The sequence below is a fragment of the Gopherus flavomarginatus genome, chromosome 10 (genome assembly GCF_025201925.1).
Source record: "Gopherus flavomarginatus isolate rGopFla2 chromosome 10, rGopFla2.mat.asm, whole genome shotgun sequence".
Classification (NCBI taxonomy): domain Eukaryota; kingdom Metazoa; phylum Chordata; order Testudines; family Testudinidae; genus Gopherus; species Gopherus flavomarginatus.
This window is the reverse complement of record NC_066626.1, coordinates 46,457,051-46,478,358: the sequence shown is the minus strand read 5'-3', so window position 1 is coordinate 46,478,358 and position 21,308 is coordinate 46,457,051. Positions and strand designations below refer to the sequence as shown.

Genomic DNA, 21,308 nt, shown 5'->3' with positions numbered 1-21,308 from the left:
TTTCTACTTATTAATGTATACAGCTATAGTGTTTCCTGCTTAACAGCTCTTGAAGGGTCCTTGGCCATGAGCCATCTGCTCAGCTACTGTCTTTAGGTATATTGTGTGACCATATCAGAATGGTGGCATTTAAAAAAAAATTGCTGACAATGGAATTCTGAGTTTAAAGAAAATAAATGTTTAGAATCTGGATAATTTATCACCAGATTAATCTTTTAGTCGTGAGTAAATTTGGGTCATATCCCAGCAAATCTTATCTTTCAAACTGCTAATCAGTTTGGTAGTAAAATTTCTGTATGTGGAAGCTTTTTGTTAAACTAGATAGCTAGGTTATTTTATTTGCGTCTTTAAACGTTATTCTGATTGAGTTTTCATTATAACTCACAAACAGAGACTGCCCGTTGGTTGTATTACTTCAGGTTTGTGTTTGTCGCAGGATGAGCTTGTTTCTGATGCCAGAAGTCAGTGGGAGCTTCACCATTGACTTCATTGACTTGAGTGGCAGGAGGATCAGATCCATAGTTCTCAGTGTTCATAGGGTCCAATCCTATTGCCACAGAAGTACATCACAAAACTTCCATTGAGTTCAGTAAGACAGGATTGGGTCCTTAATGAGCAACAAGCTGATAATTATGTATTCTAAAGAGGGAGTTATTGAAAAGGATAACAAGTGGGTATTTTTCATTTGTAGATTGTTAATGAATAAACAGCATTCCTGTTTACTCAAAGTACAATAAATAATTCTAGAGTTAATTAACTACTTTTTATAGAAACCTGTACCTCTGCACTGTAAATGTCATGATTAATTATTTATGAGTTACTAGTTTTCAGGGAAATAGGAGTTCTGTTATCACCAGTACTATGTTAAAATTTTAAATGATAAGATAATTCTTAACCCATGTAAAGAATAGTCATTAACCGTGTATCCTTTTTTATGTATGTGCTTTCATTATTTTTTTAAAATATAATTATCAGCCTCATGTAAAATGCCTTAGGTGAATGGCAAAGGAAGTTAACAAATACAAATAAATTGATTTTATTTCTTTGTATAATTATAACTAAAATACAGTAACTGGATATCATCATAAAAAGTAGATTAAAATCTTCATGGTAGAGTACAAGTTATCATTTAGGTTCAGGGCCTGATTCTGAAAACATTACTTAAATTCTTACTCACCTGAATAGTCCTATTTGAAATCATTCAGACTAGTTGCATGAGTAAGGGTTGCCAGATCAGGCCCTTGATTGGTGACACAAGTTTGAATTATGATGATTCCTTTGAGGGAAAATAATCATTCAGTAGCTCTGGTCTCCATAAACGGATAAATATTGGCAGCCTAAATGTTTATTAAAGTGTTTTGATAAAATAACAGTTAACAGGGAATAGTATCTCTTTAGAACATTAATAGAAATGTATGTTATATGAGCCATAACATAGTGCAAGACTAGAACCACAAAAATTATAATTCACTTTTAAAAACTCCTGAATTCCACTTTTTCTGTAATGGAAAAAAAAAAGGTTGTGAGAGGATTTCCATAATTTTTGCTGCCTTAATGAGTTAAAGCAGCTTTATAATTTGTTATTCCTTCCTCACAGTAGACCTCAGCTGATAAAAATATCCATAGATAGTGAAATCAGTAGCATGCCTGGCTTTCTCAGACAAAACTCCCATGTGATCATATAGGCAGCCTCAGTGAGACTGAAGCTGCTCAGCAAGCAGTAGGTAATGAGTCTTTGTGCAGAGTGAAGCTCTTGTCGCTGAACAATAAAGCATATGGTACCAGCAATAAAACACAGTGCTGGGAAATTTAAGAAGATCCTGATGGAAGTAGAAAGACAGTGAATATGTCACACGTTATAAAATGATGATCAATCTATTTTGGTTCCTAATTAATAAAAAGAGTGCATGGATTGGAAAAACAACAATTTGAACAGGTCAGTTATTTTATAGATTATTAAAATACTTCTGTATTTTGAATTTAATCAGTGCTTTGGCTTTTGCTTTTTTTAAAAAAAATATATATATATATATTTTGCTTTTGGAAAGGTGTGGCTTGAGTGATGCACATCATTCTGATATCTAGCTAAATAAATTGGATAAGTACTATAATCAGATTTGTTCTACAAATATTTTTACTATAACTCCACATCAGACTTCATTTATTTATGAAAAACTGAATAGTCGGTAAGAAATAAAATTAATGCTAAAATGGATCTGTTGCCGGTATAGAAATATAAAATATTAAATAGCAACATCCATTATTCTTATGTCTTCAAGCTCAATGTTTTCTTGATAGGAAATGTGTTGCATCACTGTTATTTATTTTTATTTTAAAAATGATTAATTTTGGAACATAAATTACAATGAACTTAGATTTTTCACATTGTTTTTTCTGGAGTATCTTGAAAATGGTTCTTTTAGAAATATAAGTACATATACACACATGAATGATTCATTATGAAACTGCATTCAACAAATTCTGACAGTGTTAACAAGATGGATTATATTTTACTTTGTATTTTTCAAACAGGTATTAATTTCAGTTAGTAATTCATATAGTTGATGTACTTTTTATTTTAAAAAATAGTCCCAATGATCCTAATGGCCTATAATCACATTAATATACAGTATAGATATAGAGTTTCTCTGACACATTAGTGGTCTAGAGATTAGTCTTATTAAAACTTCTTTGTTTTTAAATGATTTTACGCTAGCGTTTTTCTCATTGCTCCAGCACTTTAAAAGACACAAGATGCGTATACTGGCAAATCTGAAAGAATTTGAATTGCTAATTTTTAGAGAGTGTTTCAGCAATAGGGAAGTTGAATGTTTGAATAGGGAGGATGCTGTCTGTAGGAAGAGAAGGAAAAGTAGAAAATAAAACATTGAATCTCTTCCTAAAGCCAGATCAGCATTTTTACTTTCTTTGATATAATTGTAATGATTTAAACTGAAATATGTATTTCTAAAAATAACATCTTAAATGGTTTAAACATTTAAAATACTTAATATTCATGCATCCACAGTTTTGCACAGTATTTGATTGTGATTTATATTTGGGAGGATTAGCAGTCATTTTATTGCTGATTATTTATTATACTAATGATCAATAAATGTAAATAATTCTACATATTGCCTCCTTATATTAATACAGTTTTACTATTGTATCTGTAACTGATGCTAATTCATATCGAGGCATCTGAATCAAGGTGAGTATGCATTAAACTCATGAATTTCTAAATACAATATTGAAATAGATCCTTTTTTAAAATAAAGCATCTAGTGAGCTATATTTAAAAAGCAGAGGGCAGTTGCTGAGAATTGTATATCAGCCTTCTACATGTATTTATTTGACTGTTCTGGTCACCTTGGAAACTAGCTGCTGCAGACTGATTTTGTTTTTTGGTGGGTGTTTAATATACTTGAATTAAAATATCTGCCTCCTAATAATCACAATAGGAGATATGCTTCTGACATATCAGTATTTAGTGGCAATAGCTTTTTCTCTCCACCATCTCCTCCCCACCCCCACCCTTCAGCTCTCCAGTGATTCAGGTATTCGGGGTGAACTGCAGCTCTACAATTTCTTACCCAGCATTCCCTTTTTGTTGCTGGCAGGCCTTCACCAGCCTTATGTAAATGAGACAAGCACAGTAGCTTTAACTGCAGAGGGGGGAGAAATGAGTTCAAAGGTCATGGGACTGGTGGAAGGCTGTAACAGTTGACTGAAAAAAATGTACTGGATACTGCAGTAGTCTGTAGCTGCTATAAAATGAAGCACACTCTTTGTTTTCTGTGTTAGGAAGTTCTTACAGCTTTTCTGCAACAATTGTAGTACACTGTCTACAGGTATGGGTTGAAAGATTATGTGTTCTGCATTATTTGCTTTGATTCCTACATGAAGTTTTTTTTAAAGTTTTAATTGGTTTGCATTTGTTGCTTTGGCTTTGGAGTTGTAATTCTGCTGTGCTGCTTTCAGGTGAAATACTTGTACTTTCTTGCCTTAAATATATGCTGTTTTTCTCCTAATTTGAAAAACAAAGTCTAAAAATGTTAAATGTAATACACTCTAATTTGATTTAATGGTCTTTAATCATGTATAAAATACTTCTTTACCTTTTGAACCTCTTGGGTGAGCGGGGGAGGGAAAACCATTCCTTAACTGGATGTGCAGTTTTTTATTTAGAAGACAAATAAATCAAAGTACCTCTGAATGGTTCTCCTTAGCAGGAATTTTTTAATACCTTATTGTTTGTTTTTAAATTAGGAAAAAAAATTCTAATTTCTTGGTATTTCTTTGAAAATATAGAATACTCTTGTATACATCATTATTATTGATTGAATTTAAGTGCAGATGCTGTGAAGTTGTCAAAGAAATCATGGTTTTCTTTTGCTTCATATAAAATCAGATTTTTTTAACTTAAAAATTTCCTTAGACAAACATGTTAATTTTGGAAAGAGTTTTCTGTCTGATATGTATATTGCTTTTAATTATACAATGTAGAGATAAATGCCGTTTTATTTATGTTATACTGTCTACCTTATTAGTGAACCCCTTTTTAACTTTGAAAGAATGTTAGTGGTTTCCTGATAACCATTTATTTATTCTCTGGGCAGAGACCTTGTTTTCATCTTTACATATTAAACTTAAAATTATTTTTAATTTATTTTTGAGCTCTGATATGTTTGCTTTGATTAAAAATAGGTGAACTCTCATGGTTAAATTTGTGTGGTATGCTAACAGAACATTTAGAGCCAAATCCTGTGGTCCTGACTCAGTCAGCTTCAGTGGGATTCGGGTAAAGTCTTTCTTGTCTTGTAAACTGTAGCCATACAAGTAGTCCTTATTCCGTGGTCCTAGCCTAGGATGGTATATGAGTAAGCACTGCAAGATTAGAATCTACTTGCCTAGGATGGTTATATGAGTAAGCACTGCAAGATTAGAATCTACTTGCCTGAGTAAAGTGAGGAAAATTCTGCCTGAAATGTAACTTTTCATAAAATATCTGACTAATTTTTACTTAATATGTGCCACATCCTGTAAAGTGTTTATCAGTCTGGCCCTGACCCAGGAAACTCCTGTGTTTAAGTGCTTTTCTGGATCAGGACCAGAGTAATCAGCACCTTGCAGTATCAAAATATATGTGCTATACATCATTTAGAACCCAATCCTGCAAGCATTTTCACTGGGATCTTCTAAGATGCTTTAGGAAGGTAGATGCCCAACTCCCATTAAATTTCAGTGGAAGTTGGGAACCTGAGTCCCTGAGGTGTCTTTGTAAATCCCAGCATCTACATCTGGAGCGCCTATCAAAGCCAATTTGGAATCCATGCAGGATCAGGCCCTGAAATGCCTTTCTCTTTTGTACTACATCTTACATTTCGAATAATCTTTGGGAGGAGTGCATATATTTTAATGAGCAGAACTGAATGAGAAAAAATGCTCTAAAGAACTATCTCAAAATATACTGTGTATGTTCAACCATCACTTTATATGAAGCATAATACTTATGAACAAATAGGAGTGTTATCTGCCCTGTTCACTGGCAAATTTTATTGTACAAGATTGAAAGAATTTGTTGCACATAAGTAACAGGAAAAAATAAAGCTATGTCTAGCCATATAATTACCATATTTGTGTAGAACAAACCTGATACATTTTAAGATTAGATTTATGAGGTTGTTAAGTACTTACAGTAAACATACACCCATACATTTAAGTGCTTCTAAAATTACAAGAGGAGCATCGCTGTAGAACAGCGTCCCCGTAGTTCTAATGAAATCATAACATTTGGGTATGTGTCGCCTTTATATATATGGAAACAGATGCAGAACAGTCTTCCTTTGGATACAATCTAAAGAAATTGTTGTGCTTGTATGTTCTAATAGACTGAGTCTTTTATTCCTACTCTGGATGTTAGTTTAGAAAATGAAAGAACTGATTACAGATGTTTTTCTGTTTTTGTTTTATACTGTGACTAGATTTTTAAAAAATCATGATAGAATACAATATTTTGTTCACCATAGTACATCAGTGTGAATACTGAGGTTTGATTCTAATCACAATTACCGTTTAAAATCAGTGGTTTTATTCAGGATGTACACCAATGTGCACAAGATCAGAATCTGGCCCAGAATGTTTTAAACTGGGTATTCATAAACCAAGAAAATAATCTAATCTTGTCCAATGCCTCAAGAAATTTGACCTGGTTTATTTAACAAAAGGAGAAAACCACCATTGTTTAGAACTATCTGTCTTATTTGGTCAGATAGATGGATTAATCAAAAATAATTTACAGTTTAATGATTAATTCAGAGGCTTAAAGCCAAATTTTAAAAGGCATCATAATTCCATTTTTAAATACACTTTGTTTGCAATAATATTTATTGGAGAATGTCCCTACTTGTTGGAAGGCTCACCCCCTGAAAAAGGGACATGTTTTACTTAACAAAGCAGTAAATGAATTTGCTGTGTATAAAACTCTTATATGTTCTCAAAAGATACTTCAAACAACTGAACCTTGAAGTTTAAGCACTTATCTCTTTAAAGGAACAGATGGCAGATCATGCTGAAGTGAGACAGGTGTAATCTTTTGTGAGACTGGTAAAGCTTTTTGAAAGATAAATTGTCTCGTTGTCTGTCAGCTGTCTATCTTTGTCATCGCTCTGAACCAGTTACAAAGATGAGACAAATTGGGCCATCCTCACAGCAAAATATCACGGAACACCATAAAATCTTTACAATTTTGTTTCCATTTGAACAGTCTTACTAAGTGAGTTTAGATTATTGTTATCTCACTTCTGCTATGTTGCTCTTGGTTCTGAAGAATGGTTGAATATAGCTAGAAGATAAAAATGACCTATTTACAAGAATATACAAATAGCAAAAATGATTTACCAGGTTAAAATGGATCCAGCAAAAATAATGTGGCTTTTATTTCTCCTGCTCCCTTTCATATTTTAGGGTTCAACCCACATCTGTGAGAGATTGTATCACCACTTGTCTTGCATGCCTTAAAATGCTCTGCTGCTGTAGCTCCTTGTGTGGAGGCTCCCAGCTAGCAGACAAGCATACATTGAGTGTCTGTGTTGAGCAACCTAGATTTAGCAAATCTGATTCCAGCAGCCTGTTTGTTACACCATCGCCGCACTCTGGTCTCCACCAGCTTTGGTTATTACTAGCCAAGTGACCCCAACATACTCCCAGTCCTGAATTTCCCCAAACCATCTGTCCTGAAATGTCCAGCACTCTCCTGGAACATTTAGAGAAGTAATACAGTCAATTGCTTCTTTAAGGAGATAAAAGCACAGCAGCTTGTTGTTTTAACTGGAAATAATCACTTCAAGTTAAACACAGCACTGGGTTGATTTAGAGTAAAAGTAAAATAAGTTTACTTCATCAAAAAGAGATTTTAAGTGAGTTCAGGTAAAAGGGGTGAAGTCAGAAATGGTTACAAACATATGAAAGTGACAAACTTCCTCGTGACTAAGACTTAACAAAACTACAGTATTGGGTCAAGGTAAGATTTTTACCACATTTCCTTTGACCAAGATGTCTGACCCCTGCTGTGATCAGGATCTCCCACAAAGTCCGAAGTGCTCAGTTCCTTTGTCATGTTAGGTGAAAGATAACTTGGGGTTCTCTGCCCCTGTTTTATGAACTTTTGAAATGTATTCTCAAAGTCCAGTGGCAGTTGTGAGGCAAGGTGCCATGGAGTCTGATGGAGATAGTTCCATGCTGGCTTCTTCCCTGCTGTTGCTTTCTGTAACGCAAACTGATTTGCCTCTGCAGCCTCCAGTATGTCAATGAATCTCCTCTTGACTGTGATTGCCAGTTGTCTGTGATTGCACCAGGATGAAGGCATCAGCCTTTCCTTTGTCTGGAAAAAAACTGTTTACCCACTCCCCAGACATGTCTGGTTCAAACACATAAGAATGACCATACCGAGTTAGACCAATGCCCGGTGCCAGATGCTTCCATGGGAGTGAACAGAACAGGGCACTTCATTAGATGATGCATTCCCCTGTTGTCCAGTCCCAGCTTCTAGAGGTACCCAAAGCATAGTATTGCTTCCCTGACCATCTTGACTAATAGCCATTGATGGATCTATCCTCCGTGACTTTATCTAATTCTTTTTTCAGTCCTGTTATACTTTTGGACTTTACAGTAACCTCTGGCAAGGAGTTCTGCAGGTTCACTGTGTGTTGTGTGAGGAAGCACTTCCTTATGTTAGTTTTAAACTTGCTGCCTATTTTTTTCATTAGGTGACCCCTGGTTCATGTGTTATGTGGAGGGGTAAACAACACTTCCTTATTCACTTTCTCCATACTATTCATAATTTTATAGACCTCTATCATATTCCCCCTTAGCCTTCTCTTTTCCAAGCTGAACAGTCCCAGTCTTTTTGTAATCAGTCCTCATATGGAAGCTGTTCTGTATTGTTTTTCCAATGATACCTTGCGTGATGCTTATTAGGTACAGATTATGACCTAAGTGAATTGGGGTACAATGAACTAGTCAGGCCAGTTGAAACTCACTACCTGACACCAGTGAATCTCTGGCACTTGGGATGCTCTTAAAGTCACATTCCCCTAAAATAGCTGTATCATACTAATGAGAGCTATGATTAATGTGAATAATTAAAAAAAAAGAAAACTCTGGAAAATAACCATTAATTTCTTACTCCAGGCTTGGATGTAATTCTTCCCTGCATCTCTTCCCACAACTCTTACCCTCAAAAGAAAGCTGTAATTCCAATGTGTCTGCTTCTCTCTTTCCTATCACTTCATACCGATTTTACACAAGGAAACAGTGCAAAAAGAAAAAGAGAAGCAAATAAATCAGGGTCAGCATAAAATTTGTGATGAAACATGCCCAAAATGTAAGTTAGAGGGCATCTACAAGGGGAATTTGGATGTACCATCAAAAGATACTCAACTTGTTTAGCTAAGTTTCACAAATCTTTTAATAAACTTTTTAACTAGGTTTCTTGACATAATTTGGGGCTCGATTGTAGTCTCTTCCCCCAAGCAGAGAAGCTAGGGAGTCAATCATTCTTACTGGCTGGTGTGAAATAGGGAATACTAGTTCCAGAGTATCGACTGTGGAAATCTGATTGAGAGCTGTTGCTTCTTAAAGTACTACCCAATTGAAGCAGCAGGAACTTCCCACTAGGCTTCATTGCCTCTGCTACCACACAGCAAAGAGGGAGACAGAAAATGTGTTGTCTTATTGGCAGGGCCAGCTCTAGGCACCAGCCTAGCAAGCATGTGCCTGGTGCGGCAAACGGGAAAGGGCGGCTTCCTGGGCGGTTTTAGAGCGGCACTGCAGCAGCTTTCGACAGCACACCGGCGGCAGCTCCTCCGGCAGTTCCCATGATGGCGGCAGTTCCTCCTCCGTTTCCCTTGTTGGCAGCATGACAGCAGCAGCTTTTTTTTTTCCCTTCGCCACTTGGGGCAGCAAAATAGGTAGAGCCGGCCCTGGTTATTGGGGGAAAAAAAGGGGCCAGAAGAGTAGCACAGTGGGCCCCAGCCTCCATATTGTTGCCTAGTTCAGCATGGGACTGGGGTTGCATTTTTGAGCAGATCCCCAGGATCCTTGGGATTCGGGAGCCTGTACATATTACCCACTGTGTAACCTTACTACTTGGAAGCTCTGTGGGTTCTTGCTGGCCCAGCTATGGGTTTCTCTGTGGGAAGAGATTATTCCTTTAATAGGAGAGGCAGTTTTCAAAGCGTAACATATCTGGTTTCGGTTCTGTGGTTTTTAGACAATTATTTTAGATTAATTTTCTTTTTAGAAATAAATAGTGCTAAGTTTTTAAAACAACACGAATATTTTTAAAAAACAGTTTTTTGATTGTTTGCAAACATTTTTAGTTTCTTTGGCTGTGGGATAGCGCTTCTTAGCAAATTTCATTTCTTTACAAGTAAAGAAAAAATAGAAATAATTGTTTTTTATTTTTCACATCCACAGAGAAATTTTAGTCATGGCAGACTTTCAAAGAACAATTACTTGAAAGTCATGGTGAAAAGGAAAAAAATCGTGGACTATAATAAAAGGAAGTCAAAGCAGTAAGCTTTGTCTTGTGCCAATTTCTTTTTTTAAATCTTTTTCACTTCATTAATGTGAATGACAAAAATAATGATACCCTTTCCAATGTGAGGTTTGACAGCTGATCTCTATAATCTAAAAGTAACCCTCTGTATTTTCAAAATATTTTCTTGGGAGATGGGGGAATCTGGTGACTCCTTGGGAAATTAAAGTTCTCACAGAAATTCCATTCATGTGCTCTTTTGTGTTGCCAGAATCATTGCGGAGCTCCTGCTGGTTATTAACTTCCAAATCAGCCCAGGGTTTAACTTTGTGGTTTCAGTTAAGTTGATTCAACTGCTTATCATCACATCCTCCCACAAACACATTACTCACGTATGGGAATCACATTTTTTGTCATAGATCTTTCTTTGTAAAAGCAAAATGAAACATGAAAATTAGACTATCTAACATGCATGACAAAAGTTGAGCCCTTTAAAGATAAAATTGACATGGGAATTCGAGAGAGAAAATACAGAAAAATAAATATGAACAAAATATCTAGTGAGAAACTTTAAAGTACAGCTTCTATAACTAGGCATGACAGAATTTTATTTTTCATAATTTCAACAAATATTATTTTTAAGCTTTTTATTTTATTTAAATTTGCATAGTTGCACAAAATTAAGCATTTTAAGCATTTTAATTTTTTTATCAATTTAAATTTTCTCAGTTTTGGGAAATTATGAGGGGGGGTGAGACAAAAGAAGTCAGACAATTATTTAATAACAGCAGAGATTAAGATTCAAAAAGTTAGTTTTATAACCACTAAAACACAAATTGTCAACATCACAAGTCAGAACGTATAAAGTAAATATCCGTAAATCAACTCTGAACTTCTCAAGCAGCATTTTTCTTACTTTGCATGTCTAAATTTCAGCTGTTATCAATGGATTTTTTTTTACCTATGTATGTACAGTGAAATCAATGTTTACTGACATTTACCAATAAAATACCTAATCCTTCCAAGGCTACTGTACATACTTCCACAGTAATGCTTTTCACCATGACATGGTGTAGATAATTAATTTTGTCCCAGCAGAGTCCTCTGAATAAGATGATGTTGGACGGTCATAAGGCAGTTATAAGTCAGCTAGCACAGTAGGAAATGGGTTAGCTGTTTAGTTTCTATTCATCTCTGGTGAAAACACTGTCTTTTAGGAATTGGGTGAATGCACACTTCTTATTCAAACTGAGCCTCCTCTGTAAGCCCTCTGAAAAGGTTTTCAGCTTTGAGTTTTAAAACAAAGTGAAAAGGATTGTAAGACTTTTTTATTTTCGAGCTGCCAGCTCATTTGAGCTACAAATGTAAGATTTTGCTCTTTATTGCAACAAGGAGTATCTGCTCAACATTCACGTTCAAAGCAATTTGGGTCTATGGTACTTCTAAGTTAATCTCATCCTGGTCTCTAACTTTGCATATGGCAAATACCCCTGTTTGTACATGCAGTTGCATGTCAAAATGGGAATTTTACTCTCCTTTCTATACCGTAACTTTTCTGGCAGTCATTGGATATTAAAGGAGATGCACAGACTACATCTTACCCCTGAAACCTGAGGGTCATCTCATTAATCTGAGTCCCTTAGCCCACATCAACTCAAGAGGCTGTAGTCACTAAATATAACAATTCATTATGCTGCCATTTGAAACCTTACGGTAGCTGATAAAATGGTTTTTTTAATTTGAAACTTAAATTGTGCTGGTGATTTTTGTATAGTTAGAAGAGTCGCTAAACATATTTTTAATACACAAGGGGAGGCTTATTTTCAGTAATAGTTTCAGATAAACCCATTATTGTTAACTCTTGTGATTTTCAGTCTTTTTCTTAAAGCCTGAGCCAATGAAATTATGCTATTGCATGAAACTCACAGCGTTTGTTTAAAAAATAACTTTTCAGCCTTTGTGGTTGCAGAGAAAAGTTTGAACATGCGAAGTAAGTGCACCCTAAAAACTGAAAAAAAACAGAAGGCAGATAAAAAGAACTCAACATTTATTTATTTTAAAACCTTCTATTTTTAAGCCACTCATGATTTTTTGGGGTCTGGACTCATGATTCTTGAACATTTTGGGTTGACGATAAAACTGTGAGTTGGAATATTACATGTTGGTTGTATATTGTCTTTGATTTGGGCATGAAAACTTGTGCACATAAAGCCACTTTTAAATTTTGAACCTATTATTAAAATAATAACTCATGATCTTCCAGTAGACTTTAAAAATTATCTTTTCCATTATGAATAGTTTTTATTGGATTCACCCTCTGAGGACAAACTAACCTCATTCACTTAAATATCTTTTTACTAATTGCTGTTTAATATGGTAAGCTCTAGTTAGAAAAATAACTTTTCTCAGATTCAGAGGTAAATAATAACACTGCTGTACAGCCAAAATGCTTCTGAAATAAATGTAGTCCAACTTTACTAATTCTGGGTCACTGAGAATGAAAATGATGCTTAAAATTGTTGATTTGGCTCTAGTTTTCAAGATATGCTATTGGGTCAGTATATACGACCCTTGACTTGGGAATGGCGGAGGATAAGTGAGTTATAAAGGGAAGGGATCTCAATTTAAACCAGAAATGACGAAAATACATCTTTGACTGGATCTATGAATAAATCTATGACTGGGTTTGGACAGTACTTGCTTTTTAGGCAAAACAATGAATGATGCAATCTGAAGCTGGTATTGTGTCATACATGATATGAATTGCATCCTTTTATTCCTAGAAGTCATGGATGATGCAATCATAACGAAGCTTACATCACTCTGCTGAACAAATTGCCCTTTATCAGCTCTAGAAATCATACAGTGTCGTGCTCTCTTATTTGTCAGTGTTTGATTTTGCAAAGGGACACATTTCTGTTTAGCCAAAGTGAGCAGAGATGCCTCGTACTTGTGTGAACAGTGCAGATAACTTCTGCCGTGTTTGTGGTGAAGTGACTTTTGCATCACAAAAGCGCAGTATAAGCACTATGGTTAAGAAAGCCTATCACCTTTCTTTTGGCTGCAAAATTGGAGATCAGGACAAGAGGTGGGCCCCACACATATGCTGCAACACTTGTGCAACAAATCTTCGCCAGTGGTTGAACAGGAAAAGGAAATCTATTCCTTTTGCAGTGCCAATGATTTGGAGAGAGCCAACAGATCAGACCAGCAATTGTTACTTCTGCATGGTGCCTCCAGTTGGGAAAGGTGTGTCAAAGAAGAAAAAGTGGACTGTGCATTATCCAAACATTCCATCAGCTATACGCCCAGTACCCCACGGAGAAGGACTGCTGGTTCCTGATGCACCAGAATCATTCTCACTTGAGTCAGACGAGGAAGAGGAAGAGGATGAAACTTCTGGTCCTGAATCATCAATGTCACAGGACCCACATTTTCTCCCATCCTCCTCCTCTGAACCACACCTTATAACACAAGGTGAACTGAATGACCTTGTCAGGGATTTGGAACTACCCAAGAGTAAGGCAGAGCTGTTGGGCTCCACACTACAGCAGTGGAATCTCCTAGCAGGCTATCAGGGCAAATGGAGCCCATCAATGCTTGCAGACTATTGCTGGACAGTGACAAGAGATGCTCCATTTAATGAATACAAGAGACAAACCAAGAAGCGCCGAGTAGACACTGAATAGGACTAAACTGTGTGCATAATAGTGTTTTGCCTTTTGTTTCATAATCAATTTTATTTATATAACCCTTTTGCTGATTTTTAAAGTGTTACATAAACAGGACAGGTGAAATATTATCATGTAAAGCAACCATAAACACATGAAAAGACCTAGGTTTACAATTTATGATTAAAACTCTACTATCTACACAATATACATAGACATAAAATGTAAAAACTTAAATATCTTAGAAACAGTAGCCAATCAGTTGTTTTAATTGTCATATTTGAATTCAGCACATCAAAATACATAATAAATAGCACATTTTATCTCTGAAGCAGGCGACTTCTCAAAAATTGTACACCAGTGTAATACTTCCTCTCTACTTATAGAAGTGTGTGTGTACTCTAAAGTTTTGAACTCCAGTTTCCAGTTACTTCTGCTCACAAAATCATGCCTAGCATTTTCCTCAGTCATCACTTGGCATTTCAGGGGCATGTAGTCCAAAATCCTGAATGGAAACAGCCTTCTAACAGGTCATTTCTGGATCCATACCTCAATTTTGCAAGGTGCTTGGTAGTTTGGTCTCTTGCAAAATCAACCTCCTACTGATAATTTTACATTTGTTTAGGGGGAACCTGAAAATAATTATTTCGGTTCAGATACCATTCCTCAAATATTTCTGCTAAAGAAAAGAACAATTCATAATATATCTCTGAGCCGCTATTTCATCTCATCCATTTTTGGTGGCTAACCCATATAATTTCCCAGTAGGCCATCATCCAAGACAGCCCTACAAGTCATAGTAGAGCTACTAAAGAAACAGTGACCGCTGACCAAATATGTAATAATAACTGTGCAGAATATTTCTTCTGTCTCCAAAAATGTGGACAGGTCTGCCTAATGTACTAGAGAACTGGGCTATATCAGTGTTCTTGTCTGTTTAACAATTTGTACAAAGATACAAATGTTAGGTTTTAGTATTTCAGAAGATGACCTTTTCCTTTGTTTAAAAAAAACTAACTTCATTGCCCTTATATTTCAAGACACAAAGAGAAAAAAAACACATTATCAGTTTAAAGTATATAGTATTTTAAATTAAGGAAAACAAAGAACAAAAAAAAGTTTCATGAGAAAACACCCTGAGTGTATATTCTCTCTAACAGATTGTACCAGCTTTGAGCACACAATGCTGCTGTCTGTGCAAAGAGACAGTTCTTAGGAATTTAAAGAGATGGTACTCAACAAATAAAAACATACATTACAAATTGCCGGAACAAAATCCATTTATGCCCTTTAAATAATGTATATATTAAATGTGTGTGTGTGTGTGTGTGTGTGTGTGTGTGTGTATGTGTATTATATAATTATATAAAATTATATAATACTATGTCCAAAACATCTATATTAAGAGTATTAAAGTTGCAAGGCCAAGGTCTCAGAAGTTAAGAAATGCCAGAATTAAGGTGGCTGATGCTATGTTAATTCAGCTCCTTTCTGCATATTCATTATGATACCATCTTTATTTACATGATCACATGCTATTTTTTCTACCTACCTCATTCAGTGACCAGAAAGGCTGGTGCTCATTGAATGGGTTGTTGTTCCATTTTTCTCTTTATCTTCATCTTTCAACCTATAATGCCATGCGTTATTTACTGCACACCATATAAATCCTACACTGAATACAGAAATATTAATTTCTTCCTGGGTTTTTCTAGGATGCTATCATCACAGCATCTCAGTGCTTTACAACTAATTAATTTATCTTCACAACAGTCCCAAAGTGTGAGGTGATGGTATCCCCATTTTACACATGGGCACTGAGGCAGAGATTAAGGGGGAAATTGTCAAAAATGTTGACTAATTTTGAGTGCTCAATTTGAGACATCTGGGGCCTGATTTTTCAGAGAACTTTGCATTTTATAGCACTTTATATGTTCAGACCAGAGCTCCCATTGACCTATGTTCCAGTTGGGAATGCTGAGCACTTCTGCAGATCAGCTCCCAGGTGTCTCAAGTTCAGAATTCAGAAAATAAGAAACACCTCTGAAAAGTTTAGTTCATGACTTGTTCATCATCACACGGGAACTCTATAAGAAGTGTGTGTGGGAGGGAGGGAGTGTAGAATCAAATTCTGCAGGATGACATTAAACTCTCTGAACTACAAGGTTATCTTACTGCAATCGCCTGCTGCATTCACTACACACTTTCCAGTTTATCATCTATATCGGGGTTCTCAAACTGGGGGTCGGGAACTCTCAGGGGGTTGCAAGGTTATTACATGTTGGGGGTTGTGAGCTGTCAGTCTCCACCCCAAACCCTGCTTTGCCTCCAGCATTTATAATGATGTTAAATATATTTAAAAGTTTTTTTAATTTATAAGGGGGTCGCACTCAGAGGCTATGTGAAAGGGGTCACCAGTACAAAAGATTTAGGACCACTGTTCTGTATGGATCTGCCTTTAGAGGAGGGTGGAGATGCATTTTGCCAGTGAGCTTCATGCCTATTTGTCAAACTGAATGTTGAGACTTGGGACTCCTGTGTTGAATTCCAGGATCTGTAGGGGAGTATTCCCAAGTGGTCATAAGCCATTGATAACATAAATAATAAATCTGTTAGTCTTTAAGGTGCCACAGGACTCCTCATTTTTTATAAACCGTTAATCCTCTCCTTGTCTCCTTTTGCTCTGATTCCCTTCTCTCCAGCTCCTGCCCTTGTCCTTCCCCCACTATTCTCTCCCACTCCTGTCTCCTCTGTCCCCAATCCCACTACTGTCTTACATCTGACTCCTGCCATCCCTGCCCCTACAGCCCCTACCCCTGTTCCCCCTTCCCTGGCTCTTGATCTTCCCCCCTTTTCCTTCTTGTTCCTACCCTGTCCCCATCTTTTACTTTCCTCTGTGCTTGTCCCTTCTCCCCACGCCTGCTCCTAATCATCCCATCCATCCTGAGCGCTGCCTCTCTTTGCATTTTACATTTTTTCCCTTTCCTGCCACTGTTTTTTGCTCCTCTGCATTTGAGTCAGGCCACATTCTTCTCTTCTTCACTTTTCATATGCCAATAGTGGGAGAATTGAAAGCACATGAGACACTGTTCTGGTGCCTCACACCAGTGTCCCTCTTACAGGGAAAGTCCTACATAGACACCGTAGTCACAGGGTGGAGCATGCTCAGTTGCTCTTTGGGAATCAGCACTGAGGAGATGTGAGGAGATGGAGCATGCTCAGTGCAGACAGAATCTTCAGAGAATTCAGTTTCCAAACTCTAACAATTCTTTAGTAAGCACGTGCAGACTGCAGTTTTTCAGAGGCTTATAACTTGGCCAAAGGGAGTGAATTTTCACATGAATAGCAAAAGACACATCCTTGACACGAGGGAGATGTCCCTGCCAAATTTCAAGTCCTTGCTGCAAAGCATGAAGGTCCTAGAGCTTTATAATGAAACAATGAAACAATTGTAAGGCTTTTTTTCCCCCTTAAATTATGGGCAAAACAACTTTTTTCCTAACCTTGATCTTGGAAATGGTTGAACTGTTTTAGCTGAAACTTCCTCCTCTCTTCCCTTATATACAAATCTAATCTTCTACAGACAGGTAAGGAAGTTAGGGATAACACATTTATTTCAAGTTGATCAGGGATTTCAATTAACTTTTATTGAAGCAAACAAAATCAGTGTTTTAGAAAAAGAATTATAAAATGAACAGTTATAAAATGAGCAGTAAATGTTACCATGGAGATATTATTTAATACAGCTGCTTTGTTTTCAAACTTTCTTTTATACTGCTATAGAATTTATTTGGGATCATTCTCTTCTGAATAAAACTGCCAGATTGGGCTTCATGGATATAGCTCTCATTAGTGCTATATAGGGTACCACTGGTTAAGAATTAACTAAATTCCTATGTTTTGTAATGTAATAATTCTAAAGATTTTCCAAATGCAGTACAGTGTCAGTGAAAGTCTCGGGCATCCTCTGTATTACTGTTACAATGCAAAATACTGTCAGGGTGGACATTGTAATGGCTTTGAAGGCTCTGTTGATGTGATGTGCTGTAATTGAAAAGTCATTTTTTATTTTATAAAGTACTATGGAATTAGCTGCCATAGGAGGCTATTGAATCAAATGCTTAGTTGGATTTTGAAGGAACTGGCTCTGCATGCTAAGAAATAGCAGAACGGTCCCACGTCCGGTCTGACAGCCTCTGTGCTGTTGAGGAGGATGAAAGCCTCAGGGAAGGAGAACATCCAACTGGAGCAGAGGGAAATGATCCCATAGTTGGGACCCTCCTTCCAGATAATGATGTGGTATCCTCCCACACTGAAGTTACCTCTCTGGAGGAGGGAACTCCAGTTATTAGGAAGAGACAGGTATTAGTAATGGACGATTCAATCATTGGAAACATAGCTGGATTTGCGATGACCAGGAGAACCGCATAGTAACTTGCCTGTCTGGTGCGAAGGTTGCAGATCTCTCAAGACATCTAGATAGGCTTATATGTAGTGGAGGAGCAAGGGGTAGTGGTACATGTTGGTACCAATGACATAGGGAAGGATTAGAGAGAGGTCCTGGAGGATAAATTTAGGCTAATAGGTAAGAGATTGACGTCCAGGACCTCCATGGTAGCATTCTCTGAAATGCTTCCAATTCCACGTTCAGGGCCAGTTAGACAGGCAGAACTGCAGGGTCTCAATGTATGGATGGGATGATAGTGTAGGGAGGAGGGGTTTAGATTTATTAGGAACTGGGGAAACTTTTGGGAAAGGGAGAGCCTATACAGGTAGGATGGGCTCCACCTAAACCAAAATGGAACCAGATTGCTGGTGCTTAAAATTAAAAAGGTCGTAGAGCAGTTTTTAAACTAAGGGCTGGGGAAAGCCAACGGGTGCAGACATCCTTTAGGGGAGGATCTATAAATGGAGATTCCCTATGTTCTAATAAGGAGGAGAGGATGGAAGATTATAAAATACAGGTAGGATCTGATGAGAGAGTGTCAAATGCAAAAAAAGCCCCATTCAGTTACATCATGTAATGGCAGACAGCTAAAAAGAGACAAGTTTTTAAAGTGCTTATATACCAATGCTAGAAGTCTAAATAATAAGATGGGTAAACTAGAGTGCCTCATATTAAATGATATTGATGTAATAAGCATCACCGAAACTTGATGTAATGAGGATAATCAATGGGACAGTAGTATCAGGGTACAAAATATATTGAAAGGACAGAACAGGTCATGCTGGTGGGGAAGTGGCACTATATGTGAAAGAGAGCATAGACTCAAATAAAGTAAAAATATTAAATGAACCAAACTGTAGCATATAGTCTCTATGGATAGTAATTCAGTGCTTGAATAATAAGAATATAGCAGTAGGGGTATATTACAGACTACCTGACCAGGACGGTGATAATGACTGTGAAATGCTCAGGGAGATTAGACAGCTATTAAAATAAAATAATAATAATAATAATGGAGGATTTCAACTATCCCCATATTGACTGGGTACATATCACCTCAGGATAGGATGCAGAAATAAAGTTTCTTTATACCTTAAATGACTGCTTCTTGGAGCAGCTAGGCCTGGAACCCACAAGACGAGAGGCAATTCTTGATTTAGTCCTAAAGTGGAGCACAGAATCAGGTCCAAGAGGTGAATGTAGCTGGACCACTTGATAATAGTGACCATAATATAATTAAATTTAACATCCGTTTAGCTGGGAAAACACAGCAGCCTAACACTGTAGCATTTAATTTCAGAAAGGGGAACTACACAAAAAGAGGAGGTTAGTTAAACAGAAATTAAAAGGTACAGCACCAAAAGTAAAATCCCTGGAAGCTGCATGGAAACTTTTTAAAGACACTATTAACAGAGGCTCAACTTAAATATATACCCCAAATTAAAAAACATAGTAAGAGAACCAAAAAAGAGCCACCATGGCTAAACAACAAAGTAAAAGAAACAATGAGAGGCAGAAAGGCATCCTTTAAAAAGTGGAAGTTAAATCCTAATGAGGAAAATAGAAAGGAGCATTAACTCTGGCAAACAAAGTGAAAAATATAATTAGGAAAGCCAAAAAAGAATTTGAAGAACAGATAGCCAAAGACTCAAAAAGTAATAGCAAAAAAATTTTTTAAGTACATCAGTAGCAGGAAGCCTGCTAAACAACTAGTGGGGCCACTGGACAATCAAGATGCTAAAGGAGCACTCAAGGACCATAAGGCCATTGTGGAGAAACTAAATGAAATCTTTGCATCGGTCTTCACAGTTGAGGGTGTGAAGGAGATTCCTAAATCTGAGCATTTCTTTTTAGATGACAGATCTGAGGAACTGTCCCCAGATTGAGGTTTCATTAAAGAAAGTTTTGGAACAAATTGATAAACTAAACAGTAATAAGTCACCAGAACCAGATGGTATTCACCCAAAAGTTCTGAAGGAACTCAAATGTGAAATTGTAGGACTACTAATTGTCATCTGTAACCTATCATTTCAATCAGTTTCTGTACCAAATGACGGAGGATAGCTAATATGATGCCAATTTTTAAAAAGGGCTCCAGAGGAGACCATGGCAATTAAGGCCGGCAAACTTGACTTCAGTACTAGGCATACTGGTTGAAACTATAGTAAAGAACAAAATTTTCAGACCCATAGATGAACTAATTTGTTGGGGAATAGTCAACATGGTTTTTGTAAAGGGAAATCATGCCTCACCAATCTACTAGATTTCTTTGAGAGGGTCAACAAGCATGTGGCCAAGGGGATCCAGTGGATATAGTGTATTTAGATTTTCAGAAAGCCTTTGGCAAGGTCCCTCACCAAAGGTTCTTAAGCAAAGAAAACAGTCATGGGATTAGAGGGAAGGTTCTCTTATGGATTGATAACTGGTTAAAAGATAGGAAACAAAGGGTAGGAATAAATAGTCAGTTTTCAGAATGGATAGAGGTAAATAGTGATGTCCCCCAGGGGACTGTACTGGGCCCAATCCTATTTTACATATTCATAAATGATCTGGAAAAAGGGGTAAACACTGAGATGGGAAAATTTGCAGATGATACAAAACTGCTCAAAATAGTTAAGTCCCAGGCAGACTGCGAAGAGCCACAAAAGGATCTCTCAAAACTGGGTGACTGGGCAAGAAAATGGCAGATGAAATTCAATGTTGATAAATGCAAAGTAATGCACATTGGAAAACATAATTCCAATTACACATAGAAAATGATAGGGTCTAAATTAGCTGTTACCACTCAAGAAAGAATCATGGAGTCATTGTGGATAGTTCTCTGAAAACATCCAGTCAATGTGCTGTGGCAGTCAAAAAAGCAAACAGAATGTTGGGAATCATTAATAAAGGGATAGATAAGACAGAAAATATCATATTGCCTCTATATAAACCCATGGTATGCCCACATCTTGAATACTGCATACAGATCTGGTTGCCCCATCTCAAAAAAGATATATTGGACTTGGAAAAGGTTCAGAAAAGGGGAACAAAAACGATTAGGCTGCCGTATGAGGAGAGATTAATAAACTGGGACTTTTCAGATTGGAAAAGAGACGACTAAGGGGGGATATGATAAAGGTCTATAAAATCATGACTGGTGTGGCAAAAG

The 21,308-nt window shown here is 36.8% G+C and overlaps 1 protein-coding gene across 5 annotated transcripts in view; it reads left to right on the top strand.

Moving 5' to 3' along the window:
• Positions 1–21,308, top strand: part of CSRNP3 (cysteine and serine rich nuclear protein 3) — a 162,819-nt gene that overhangs the window by 93,991 nt on the left and 47,520 nt on the right. Inside the window, exon 1 of one of the 5 annotated variants that reach the window (XM_050916857.1) lies at positions 1,716–1,936. The exons of 3 other annotated variants lie outside the window; for them this stretch is intronic. The gene's annotated coding sequence lies outside the window, so the exon portion shown is untranslated. Of the gene's footprint in view, positions 1–1,715; positions 1,937–3,764; positions 3,852–21,308 lie in introns of those variants that run through there. One more of the 5 variants, XM_050916858.1, reaches the window with a different exon arrangement.